Source organism: Aquarana catesbeiana, linkage group LG10, assembly GCF_042186555.1.
Source record: "Aquarana catesbeiana isolate 2022-GZ linkage group LG10, ASM4218655v1, whole genome shotgun sequence".
NCBI classification, from domain to species: domain Eukaryota; kingdom Metazoa; phylum Chordata; class Amphibia; order Anura; family Ranidae; genus Aquarana; species Aquarana catesbeiana.
Genome location: NC_133333.1, coordinates 134,279,950 through 134,293,297, shown reverse-complemented (window position 1 = coordinate 134,293,297; position 13,348 = coordinate 134,279,950). Strand labels below are relative to the sequence as shown.

Sequence of the window (13,348 nt, the reverse complement as noted above, 5' to 3'; positions counted from 1 at the left end):
TGTACATTGCAAGGATTTTAACAAATTTTGTTGCAGATTCCTACCTTTTGTTATTCTGAAGAAATCTCTGTTCCTCTGTGCCCCTGTTCTGAGTGAGTCTAATGGGAGTGGTTTCATAATTATCATACAGCTACTGTAAAATCAGGGCTCAAATGAGGAAAATTCCAGGGTCTGCATCCCTTTAGATGTTATTTACAATTGGGAGTATCTTACCAAAAAATACATTTTTGTTGCAGGGGATGCTAAAAATCAGATTTGTATCTTAGTGTACACTTCTGGGAAAATCAGTGAGCCAATCACACAAGCAGGAAATTATGTTTCTGGGGGGCGTTCTGTACACATTCTGTGTACAGAACACCTCCAGGTAGCCATGTTTGCATTGCTTTTTCCAGAAAATTACAGAGCTGCAGATTGAAATGGAAAGATAATTTGTAATAACATTCAATTACAAAATGTCACAATTGTAAATGCTATATATATATATATTTTTTTTATTTGCTATTTTTTTTCCCATGAAAGTGGAGTTACCCTAAAAATATGATACATTTGTGTTCAGGCATATACGAAAGCTGCCTGTTCTACCTCTAAAAATTACATTTGCAACCATGGAAACAATATATTTAATAGACATGAGCAAATTCATTTGCACGTGAAGTGAACTTCAGACTTTAGAAAATCTTTTTAAGCAAATGCAGATTTTGTTTTTCCTAAATCTGCATGTTCAGATCTGTAAATGATAAAACAAAGAAAAACATGTAGTGCTACTAATCAGAAAACAACCCACCAGAACAGACTGTCCTACATTTAAAGTGATTGTAAACGATCACCTTGTAAAACAACCCATTCAGTTTAAAATAGAAATTAAAGGGGGAGCATACGCGGCGTGAAGCTGGATGGAAGCAGGAAATAATAAGAGCTCTGCGAGTACCGGAGACGTAAGCTAACTCCCCGGGGCTATCAAGCAGCAAAACCAGCCTGAAAATACCCCATACCCCTGGCGGAACACACAGCGCATGCTGGGCTCAAAGAATCGCCGTGGTAAACCGGCCCAAAGATCCCTGACAAACTATTTACTCTGCGTGAGAGAGCATAGCAGGATGTCCCAAGATGGTGCCCAGCCGGACACCACTCCAGTGTGCACACAGACCACAGCCTCCTCTCTGGCGCACTCCATGGGGGACAGTGAGTATAATATGCAGCTCACCAAAGTGGATTTGGATGATAGTCTCACAAATATGTATGACAAGATAAGCAGAAAATTTCAATCTGAACTGCTTAAAGTGGAGTTCCACATAAAAATGGAACTTCCACTTTTTGGAATCCTCCCCCCCTCCGGTGTCACATTTGGCACCTTTCAGGGGGGAGCAGATACCTATCTAATATAGGTATCTTGCTCCCACTTCTGGGCATAGATACCCGCGCCACCTGCGGGCATCTATGCCACTTCCCGTCCCCCCGCTGTCTTCTGGGGTCCCAGGAGACAGCAGGGACCAGTGGGAATGCGCAGTGAGAGTCACGCATGCGCAGTAGGGAATCAGGAAGTGAAGCCGCAAGGCTTCACTTCCTGATTCCCTCACCGAAGATGGCGGCGGCAGCAACCAAGAGCTGAGCAACAGATCGGCATCGAGTTCCGACATTGCGGGCACCCTGGACAAGTAAGTGTCCATATTTTAAAAGTCAGCAGCTGCAGTATTTGTAGCTGCTGACTTAAAAAAAAAAACAAAAAAAAACGGCAGAACTCCGCTTTATGACCACGAATACCCTGTCCCTGGAGATAGAAGCCCTAGGGCACTAGGACGGACCTGCTAGAGACTAAGCATGATGAGCTTTATCTGGCTCACTCAGACCTCAGAAAAGATCATGAGACCCTCACAGAAACAGTACAACTATTACAAGCCCACAATAATACAATAGGAATAGGAGAAATAATCTGAGAGTGAGGGGGGTCCCAGAAACAGTGACCGATCTGCCTCCAGCTATGCAAAAATTGTTTCAGTCACTTCTCCCCAAAACTCCTGCTGCAGCTTTTACCTGTGACGGGATTCATAGGGCCCTACGCTCAAAACCTCCTCCAGAGAGACCTCCCAGGGATATTGTGCTGTGCCTGAAAGATTTCTTAATTAAAGAGGAGATCCTTAGAGCCTCACGCAACACACCTCATATCTGACTTGAGAGCACTACAATCCAAATATACCTAGATATCTCACCTACCACCCTGGACAAACGCAGGAGGATGAAGGAGATAACAACGGTGCTCCAGTCAGCTAGGATCAGATATTGTTGGGGTTTCCCCTTCAAGATACAGGTCCCTCACAATGGCACCACCTACATGGTAACCACAATCCCAGAAGGCAAAGACCTCTTGGTGAAGCTGGACCTCCTTGATGTGGCAGACCACCCGAGAATGCCATCTACCCCACGTCCATCTGCCATATGGGCTACATCTTCCCCCAAGAGGGATTGCCGCAACCAACATTAGGCCTCACTCACCAGAGATTTGTTTTTCAGCTAGCCCACTTGGGCTGTCATCATTACCATACAGCTAGAATGCACAGTAACTTTATATCAGTTTCTACTCCAGGCGAAGTGCTGTTGCACCCATTTGTTTGTCCCCCTACTCCAATCAAGTTGGTTCCAGAATTTGGCTACCATCTATTCAGTTTACCTGGGACTGTCTGTTTTTCTAGGACCTGACCCACCACTGTCATTAGACTGCCAGGACAGACCTTACCACTTGATTGGAGTATTGTACCACTTGGTCTGTGTTATAATGGTTCTTTTGGTCAGGTGGAAAGCTACTCCCATGACCCCCATGGCCAATATGCTGCCAAATGTTGGCATCACTTACAGTTACAAAAGTTTGCAGTTGTTGCTGCATGTTTTTCTTTCTTCTATACAATATATTTTTTTCACTTTATTTTCTGCACCCACACTGCATAGTATATCATTTGCATATTCATGTATATGGTTAATGAGATATAAGATAATTTAAGTTTTGTCTACTGCATCCGCCTATTAAGGCTAGTAATGGACGGGTTGGCTTGCAAAGATGAGCTTTGGTTGACCTCGCATCTTGGACTTAACATTATGCTTTGTCACATTACAAAAACATGGGTCTTAAGGTGATCACCCACAACCTGAAGGGCTTTAATTCTCCGAACAAAAGGAGAAAGGCCTTTCGTTCCTATAAAATGTTGGGTGTTGATATTCTTCTCCTTCAGGAGACACATTTCTCCTCTCATAACCACCCGCAGTATTTTGATAGGGATTTTCAACAAGGTTACTATACCACCTATGAGTCCAAGACGCGAGGGGTTGCTATATTTATAAAAAAACTCAGTAATGTTTGATGTACAACATACTTATAGAGACCCAGATGGTCACTTTGTGATAGTTCAGGGCAAATGCATCACCATTGCCTCGGTGTATGCACCAAATGAATTCCAAGCTTCCTTTTTTCATAAGTTTTTTCAAACACTAGATAAGTACCATTCGCCCCACATGTTGATAGGAGGGGACTTCAACCTAGTAGCTCACTCAGATCTAGATAGGAGCCGCACAGGGCCTTCCACTAATGCCTTCACAAAATCGGTCCAATATCAAATAAAAATGCACCAAATGTTGGACACCTGGAGAGCTCACAATTAGGGGCCCGGGAATACACTTTTTACTCCCACCCCCACAACAGCTACTCCAGGTTGAACTACATCTACTCCATCCCGGTGTTAGCTGCTAACTCCACATCTGCCAGGATTCATGCATGTCCTCGGTCAGACCACCAGAAAGTGTCATGCGTCTTCTCCTACAAAGGTCTTTTCAGGGATATGGGGGCTTGGCATCTCAATGACTCCATGCTCACGGACCCGATGGCGTTTACCCAAATAGCTGAATACATCACAGACTACTTCTCCCACAACGATGTCAGCGAGATTTCCCCGACATCCTTGTGGGCGGCAACAAATTGCTGCTGAGAGGACAGCTTATGAAGCTGTCCTCAGCGCGGAAACACCAGAAGCTTAAAGTCATACGTTCCCTCATGACAGACCTAGACAAAATTTATCACCAACATGGCCGAACCCCTACTCGAGAATTGCTGAACCAGATCATTCAGAAAAGGGAGTGCCCTGGACACTCTCCTTTCGGAGCAGACAGAAAAATCCCTCAGGTGGTCCTGAGCTTGCTTCCTATTGCATAGCAGGTCAGCTTCGACCATGTTTGCAAGAAAATTAAAGCAATACATATAACCCACACACACATATAAGCTTCGGGACTCTAAGGGGGATCTTACCTCTCACTCCAAGGAGAGATTGCAACTGTTCTCCTCATATTATCAAAATCTGCTGGTGGACCCTCAGGCCCCCAGTGCATCCTCCCCCCAATTCTGGCTAGATGCACTTTCACTGCCCAAGATCATTGAGGAACAACTATGATCCCTAAATGCACCCTGTACAGAGGAGGAGATAGCCATAAATATCTCCTCTTTGAAACCCTCCAAGGCCCCAGGCACAGACGGCTTTACGGCCCTCTATTATTAAAAATTTGCTGGATTGTTAATCCCTAAAATGGCTAAACTTTTTAATCGGGTTCTGGGGGGTGACTCATTCCCCACAGCTATGCTTCTGGCAAATATGTCATTGATCCCAAAACCAGGAAAGGATCACACCTTCCCCCAAAACTACCGGCCCATATCGGTTATCAACAATGACTTTATATTTAGATATTTAGTCGCATATTGGCGTCCATTATCACAACTTTAATTTCCCCGGACCAAACAGGCTTTATTCCAACCAGACAAATAACTGACAACATACTCCTGGCCTCAAACATTTTCCAAGACGCAGGGATTAATTCACACAAGGTATTGTTTTTGAGCTTAGACATAAACAAGGCCTTTGATAGCGTTCTCTGGCCATATCTGGACACTATCTTATCCAAATTTGGTTTCATGGGAGAATTTGTGAACGGTTTTCGGGATCTGTACTGCCAACCTCGCACCCAAATAAAACTTCCCAGCTGCACCTCAGAATATTTTCCCTTAGGGAGAGACACAAGACAAGGTTGTCCTCTATCCCCTCTTTTAATTTCCCTTGCAATTGAACCTTTGGCCCGGTATATCACTAGCAACCCCAACATTAGAGGATATATCAAGAGCAATCAGGAATATAAATTAAGTTTATATGCGGATGACGTCCTTCTCTTCCTAACAGACCCTTTAATCTCCCTGACTAATCTACTAACTGCTTTAGACACCTTTAGCCACCTATCGGGATTAGGAGTGAATCCCTCTAAATGCGTAGCCATGCCAATCAACATACTACACCTATTGGTGGCCTCCCTCAGGGACAAGTTTGAGTTTTCCTGGAACTTAGATTCCTTACAATACTTGGGAATCTGCTTGGTGCCATCCCTTAGACAGATGTACACAAACAATTACCCCCAGGCATTCTCCAACATTAAAGGGCTGCTCACCCAATGGTCCCTGCATCGTATCTCATTTTTGGGCTGTATACAGGCGGTTAAAATGTCGATTCTCCCGAAACTGTTATTTTACTTTAGAGCCTTACCTCTATATGTGTCTAGATAAACCATAGAAGCAACACAATCTGATCTGCTTAAATTTATCTGGTGGGGCAAAAAACCTCGCCTAGGTAGATTATTGATGTATAGACCCCAAAACAGGGGGAGCCTGGGTTGCCCTGACCTATGGAAATATTACCTGGCGGCAAGGCTAGTGCAATCAGCACAATGGCATACATCCGACTAATATACCGTGGCTCCAATTTGAAAGGGCTTCGATTAAGCCATTTTACCTACTGGGCCTTTTGTGGTCTAATGCAGTAAACCAGAGAGACATTGCCCAGCTTAATAGAATCATTGGTCAATCCCTCTATCTCTGGACCCTCTATAAGGAAAAGTTCAGGCTTCTCTCTAAACCTTCCCTATTGACATCCTTTTTGGCGACCTTAACTTCCCTGTAGCCTTTCATGGAGAAGTGGAATTTATGCACTGATCCACAGGATTTACCCCGCTATTCCAGACAAATGTTTCAGGGACTGTGGTGAAAGGGACACTCTCCTCCATACCTTCTGCAGCTGTAAGGCCCTAAACCCTCTCTGGCAACAGACAGCCACAAAAGTACTCCAAATAACTGGAACAAGTATCACCTTGACATACCAAATGTGTATCCTGTTTGCAGATCTTCCAGAGGTTCCCCCCCGAGCAAAAGCTGGTGCACACACTATTTAGCACTATTCACTGGGTAATAGCCCTGAATTGGCGAACCTCTACAGTTCCATGGTCCCAGGTGCTTCTTCGTATGAAGTCCATCAAATGAATGGAACGAATACACCACACTCTCATGGATTGCATGCAAATTTTTTAACACGAATGGGGCTCTTGGCCTGTCCCATAGTTGGTTATTAGGGGCAGATCCTCCTCTCCTGAGCCTGATTATACCTTTAGATGTGCCAAAGGAGCCTTGTCCTGGGTTAGATACAGGTACTATCACCACTAACAGTGCCCTGAGTATATGTGAACTCAGATGTTACGTTGCACTAAGAAATGTATGCAGTAGCATTATTGTAATGATTTATGCACAAGTAACAATTATTGTTTTAGTCTTCTGTTTTATTATCGTTATTAGTATTGCTTTTTAAATACTAGCACATAGGGAGTGACACTTCAAATCTACTTTGATACCTACACTTGAGTCAGAGGAAAGATTGGAAGTATTATGATTCTAGTCATGTAGTATATCACTCTCAATGCTCGTTCATTTTTAAAATTTTTATTTCTTTTCCTGTAATTGTCTTTATTACCTTAATAAAAACTGTTGAAAACAAAAATAAAATAGAAATTAAAGGCAAAACATTTTTGTATAGATATAAAAAAAAATAAAAAATAAACAATATAAATATATTTTTCCCTTTTTTTGTAAATGATCACATTCCCTCTGTTCTCAGTTACATAAGAGCTGGGGGAGGGGGAGCAGCAGTACACTGAACTAGGGCTGAAACGATTAATCAATATTATCGATAATAATCGATAATGAAAATCGTTGTCATAAATCCTCCCTCCTGTGTCCTCGGCGCCGCCATTTGTGACCAGGCACGTCTGCGCCGCTGCACGTCCGCGGCGTGCCTCTCCTCGCTGACGTCACCCCCCGATCTTCTCAGCCCCGCCCGCTTCCTCGAGGAAACAGAGAATAAATCCTGCCTCCTGTGTCCTGGCGCCGCCGTTTGTGAGCAAGCACGTCTGTGCCACCGCACGTCCGCGGCTCGCCTCTCCTCCTCCTCCTCGCTGCCATCATCCCCACTGATCTTCTCAGCCCCGCCCGCTGCCTCGAGGGAACAGAGAGGCGAGGGCGAGAAGCCTCGAGGAGAGCCGAGCTGCAGAGCTGCACATTCATTGTAAAAGGTAGCGGCTAATAATAACACAGTAAAAACAGTACATTTTTATGACCAGTGCCCCATCCTAACAGTGTTCCTGGGGAGTGCCCCATCATTGGTGTTTCGGGGGGTGGCTGCCTGGAATAGTAGTGCCCCATCATTGGTTTTCCTGGGAGGGAGGGAGGGGAATAGACATAGTGCCCCATTGGTGTCCCTGGGAGGGGGGGGAATAGTGCCCCATTGGTGTTCCTGGGAAGGGGGGGAATAGTGCCCCATTGGTGTTCCTGGGAAGGGGTGGAATAGTACCCCATTGGTGTTCCTGGGAGGGGCGGGGGGATAATGCCCCATCATTGGTGTTCCGGGGGTGGCTGCCTGGAATAGTAGTGCCCCATCATTGGTTTTCCTGGGAGGGAGGGGAATAGACATAGTGCCCCATTGGTGTTCTTGAGAGGGGGGGGGAATAGTGCCCCATTGGTGTTCCTGGGAGGGGCGGGGGGATAGTGCCACATCATTGGTGTTCCTGGGAGGAATAGCGCCCCGTCATTGGTGTTCCCGGGAGGAATAGCGCCCCGTCATTGATGTTCCCAGGAGGAATAGTGCCCCGTCATTGGTGTCCCCGGGAGGAATAGCACTCCATCATTGGTGTTCCCGGGAGGAATAGAAAAAATGGCACATTACGATTTTTTAATGATTTTATCCGATTAATCGAAAAAATAATTGGCCAATTATTCGATTATGAAAATAATCGTTAGTTGCAGCCCTACACTGAACTTGCCAGTGAATTGCTGTGTAGCGGGGGCATGTCAGAACAAGTCTGATCATTGGAGGAGAGCAGGTTGAGTTTTATTTTCATCCAGGGAGGCAGGTCTTATGCCACGTACACACGATCGGACTTTACGGCATACTTGGTCTGGCGTACCTGATTTCGTCGGACAATTCGATTGTGTGTGGGCTCCAGCAGAAATTGTTTTATCAAAAGTTTGACGGACTTAGATTTGAAACATGTTTCAAATCTATCCGATGGACTCGAGTCCGGTTGAAAAGTCCGCTCGTCTGTATGGTAGTCCGACGGACAAAAACCGAGGCTCGGGCAGCTATTGGCTACTGGCTATGAACTTCCTTGTTTTAGTCCGGTCGTACGTCATCATGTACGAATCCATTGGACTTTGGTTGATCGTGTGTAGGCAAGTCCGTTCATTTGGAAAGTCCGTCGTAAAGTCCGTTGAAAAGTCCGCCGGGCAAAGTATGCCGTAAAGTCCGGTCGTGTGTACGCGGCATTACACTTATTTTAGATATTTTGTATTGTTAGGAAGGAAAACTTGCTCTGAGCGATCAATTAAATGTTTTATTACCACAACTATTATTGATATTATTCTTATTGACAGTAATGTCTAGAAATGTAACCACAGGAATATATCAATATATAACATGCTTTCTCTCTACTGAGCACCTATAGGATTCTTGGCAAAGCTCCTTCTTGCCAACACATTTTCTGTGTTGACCCATAGCGGGGGTGCAACAGATTGAGGCCAAATAGGGATGTTGCTTACTGCTCTTGTCGCCATTTGACAGATGAATACTGGATAGTAAGGAGCTGCAGGTGAGTTTTTGTGCTGCAAGCTGGAATTAATTTTGGGTGAAAAGTGGCACAACACCATGCCACAATGTTAGACAGCTCCTCAAATGAGTGACCATTGCCATGGAGGTCTTTGATCTGGCAGTGTGCAGTCACTTGGAAAAACCACAAGAGAAGCCTACTTGGTAAGAGAGAGCATGCACTTAGAGCCTGGAACCAATGTTTCCCAATGATCCTACAATTATTTAAAGACATAGTGTGCTATTACAGATATTTTCTGCCATGTCAACTTACAGTGTTAAAGATTCTAATGTGTACCTTTATTAAGAAGCTACTGTTACCCCACCAGACCCAAATTGGGTGGGGCCTGTGATGCTGAAGTCATTAAGTTTTTCATATCGAGACTAATGGGAAGCAAGCTGCTTACAGGAAGCCTGTGGAGACGCCGCGATTTGTAACCAATGATCTGTGGTAATTATTTTGCCCGATTTGAATGGAATCTCTTGTAAGTGCAATCTTTTTATTCAATAAATGCCTCTTTTAAACAATTACACTATGGGAGCCCCTTTTGCTTTTGTTTTTTGAGTACTATGGATCCAGCTGCCTTACTGATGCCGCTATAGGTTTATGGGAGACCTCATTATTATTATTATTATTATTCAGGATTTATATAGCGCCAACAGTTTACGCAGCGCTTTACAATATAAAAGGGAGACAATACAGTTATAATACAATACAATATAATAGGATTAAGAGGGCCCTGCTCAGAAGAGCTTACAATCTAATAGGGTGGGGCAGGTGGTACAAAAGGTTGTAACTGTGGGGAATGAGCTGGTGGAAGTGGTAGGAGATTAGTTGGAGACGTGATAGGCTTTCCTGAAGAGATGAGTTTTCAGGGATTGCCTGAAGGTAGCAAGAGTAGGGGATAGCCGGATACATGGAGGTAGCGAGTTCCAGAGGATGGGAGAGGCTCTGGAGAAATCCTGGAGACGAGCATGGGAGGAGGAGATGAGAGAGCTTGAAAGCAGGAGGTCTTGAGAAGAGCGGAGAGGACGATTTGGGTGATATTTGGAGACAAGATTAGTGATGTAGCTTGGTGCAGAGTTGTGAATGGCTTTGTATGTTGTGGTTATAATTTTGAATTTAATTCGCTGATTCCCTGCGCTTGGTGAGACCACCTACGGTGGTCACTTACATCTGGTAAGGAGCCTCGATTCTCACATTGGGTGTGCTACTTTCCTGGAACTAGGATTTGGTTCTATACACCTACTTCTGGATTACTACCCTCACTTCTTTATGGACTTTTTTTATCTTTTTTCATCTATTTCCTCACCATTTTTTTCCTAGATGGGACTTTATATATATATCCAACTTCTAATATGTTTTTTGGTTTTCTAATTATTTTTTTTATATGTGCTTTTGTTTTATTTATCACATTAACCCATTTCACGTGGTCATTTTCAATTGCACATTGCAAATTTTTGTTTGTGCGGTATCTGCTTTAGTCTTTCTGGATGAGGGTTTTTTCACCATTACCTTTTTTGTCATTTTGGTTTTTATATTTTTTTATATCTATTATAAATGGTAATTGCTTTAGTTTGGTTTGATGAGAATTTTTCAACATTCCTTTGTGATAATTTTAGCGCTGCATCTTTTTTTCACATATGCTTTGGAGTTTTTGTATTAGACTTCTGGTGCTGGCTGCTTTATTTACATTTAATATTATTTTCAATTTTCTTTATTCACCTTTAACTTTCTGAGCGCAGCGTTAACCCTTGTGGTTCTTTTAACACCTTTATTAAGGTTACCCCACCAGACCCAAATTCTGATGTTGCTATTATTTGGATGCCAATATTGAACCTTTCCCATCCTTTCTTTCTACTGCATCTCTATTCCATCCACTGCATCTACAATCCAGAGCTCCTTACTGGGTCCCTAGGAAGGAATTCCCTGAAGCCTCTGATGCACACCTTTCTCTGCTTCCTATATCATTTTACTGCTATTCTATTATATCATGCTTCCTCTATGTGTGAGCCTAAAATAAGCATGCTGAAAATAACATTTTATTTCTATTGCTGTACCACCTTCCATGGAAGAGGGCCTCTGTGGAGGAGGTTAAACCCCAGACATTGCTACCCATACACAGGGGAAGACTGTGGATACTGGACTGTGGGAAATACTGTGAAAGGGGATCACCCCGTGTTTGTATGGGGTGAGAGACTCTCTTGTGCCTGTGTGTCCGAACTGCAACTAATTGAAGGCGATCATTGCATCCTGGGCACACTGTCGGAGGTGCCGCACCTTTCTGTTTGAGGTGCTCCCTGATAGTGAGCAGCCACAAGATCTGAGAGTATCCTGGGAGTAGGGCATAGTTTGGGAGGAAGTTCTGGGAGATGAGGAGGATAGATGGAGTACTCTGTCTTTCCTGACCTTAGCCAATTCAGGATGGGTGACCACGGACCGGTTCCCCCAGTGCCATCAGGATTGAGCCCATTTATAGGAAGCCTGTGACTGTGGAGTGAGGGTCCAATTGAATTGCTCTATTATTTAATATAGTAGAGTTCACTTAAAAGGTTCATACACCTTAAGAAGGGCCCCTCTCCTGGAATGTCTGCCTCAAGATTATTTTACAAGATATAACAAGCTTTCTGGCAAAAAACTGAACTGAGATTCATTCCATTCTGCTCTGATTTAGTAGGAGATCTGTTCCAAAGGGAATCTGTTCTGGCCAGGAGACTGGATCCTAGGTAGGTTTTCCTTTTTCTCCACTAAGAGCTTAGTATTATATGTTAGAAAGAAAATGTATCTGTATTCTCCTATATATAAGTGTAATATACTGTGTGGAGAGAGAGAGAGAGAGAGAGAGAGAGAGAGAGAGAGAGAGAGAATAAGAGAGGGAGTGTGAGTGAGAGAGAGGATGAGAGCGAGAGAGGATGAGACAGAGAGAAAGGATGAGAGCGAGAGAGAGAGAGAGAGAGAGAGAGGGTGGATGAGAGAGAGAGAGAGGTGATGAGAGAGAGAGAAAGTATGAGCAAGAGAGAGAGGTGGGATGAGAGAGGATAAGAGAGAGGATGAGAGAGAGAGAATGAGAGCAAAAGAGGATGAGACAGAGAGAGAAAGAGAATGAGAGAAAGAGGATGAGAGAGAGAGAAAGGATGAGAGCATTTGAGAGAGAGAGAGAGAGAGAGAGAGAGAGAGAGAGAGAGAGAGAGAGAGAGAGAGAGAGGGGGGGTGAGAGAGAGAGAGAGAGAGAGAGAGGGGGGGGTGAGAGAGAGAGAGAGAGAGAGGGGGGGTGAGAGAGAGAGAGAGAGAGAGAGAGAGAGGGGGGGGTGAGAGAGAGAGAGAGAGAGAGAGAGAGAGAGAGAGAGAGAGAGAGAGAGAGAGAGAGAGAGAGAGAGAGAGAGAGAGAGAGAGAGAGGTTTACCTGTAGGCAAAAGTGTAGAATTTGGGTTTACAACCGCTTTAAAGGGTGCCTACACCTTATGATTGACCCCATTTCCTTGAATTGGCTGCTAATAATGCCTCAAGATCGCCTCATAAGATATGATAAGACTCAGCTATGGTTACTATTTGTATACAAATCCTCTGATTGGTTAACTTTACCATCTGATGATTAGCCAATTAAAATGCATTACTATTTGTCAATTTGAGTAAATGGTTATTGGTTAACATCCATCTAGTCTATGTTGCAGGATATAATGACTCCCCCTCCTTATATGAGGGATGGCTAAACCCCTTGCTATATCAAGTAAAATGAATAATATTATAATTTGGAACAACTGCCTCAATGTTGATTCATCCATAACAATTAATACACCCAAAAGGGTGAACAGTAAGAAGTATAAAGTAGCTGTGTTTACAGAATTTTTTAGATTTTAAAATTTTATAAATAGCTATGTCAAGCAATGTCTATAGTCTACTATGGCATCTGCAGTGCCATCGTCGCCTTTCACACGGACGGCTTTTCTGCCGCAGTTAAAAGCATTTTTTTTTCTGTGAAATTCAAGACACCAGGCACTGTGATCAGCTGCATTTGTACAGTGCAATTAACTGCGGTTGCGTTTAGCTGCGGTTTGCCATTTCCATAGCAACCCAACAGGGTACAGACTCATATTAAACGGGGATCAGACTTGGATCCCCGCCAATACCAGGCACTGTGTTTGGTATGAATCTTGAGGGAGAACTCCACGCCAAATTTTAAATAAAAAACCGGCATGGGTTCCCCTCCAAAAGCATACCAGGCCCTTCAGTCTAGTATGAATTCCAAGGGGCACCCCCTACGCCGCAAAAACGGCATGGGGGTCCCCCCCCAAATCCATACCAGACCCTTATCCGAGCACGCAGCCCGGTCGGTCAGGAAAGGGTGTGGGGACGAGCGAGCACC

The 13,348-nt window shown here is 44.1% G+C and overlaps 1 protein-coding gene across 2 annotated transcripts in view; it reads left to right on the top strand.

Moving 5' to 3' along the window:
* The window catches only part of LOC141110907 (sulfotransferase 2B1-like), a 138,288-nt gene that overhangs the window by 22,494 nt on the left and 102,446 nt on the right, over window positions 1-13,348 (top strand). The window contains exon 1 of one of the 2 annotated variants that reach the window (XM_073602691.1): window positions 11,654-11,711. The exons of the other annotated variant lie outside the window; for it this stretch is intronic. The gene's annotated coding sequence lies outside the window, so the exon portion shown is untranslated. Of the gene's footprint in view, window positions 1-11,653; window positions 11,712-13,348 lie in introns of those variants that run through there. 2 annotated transcript variants of the gene reach the window in all.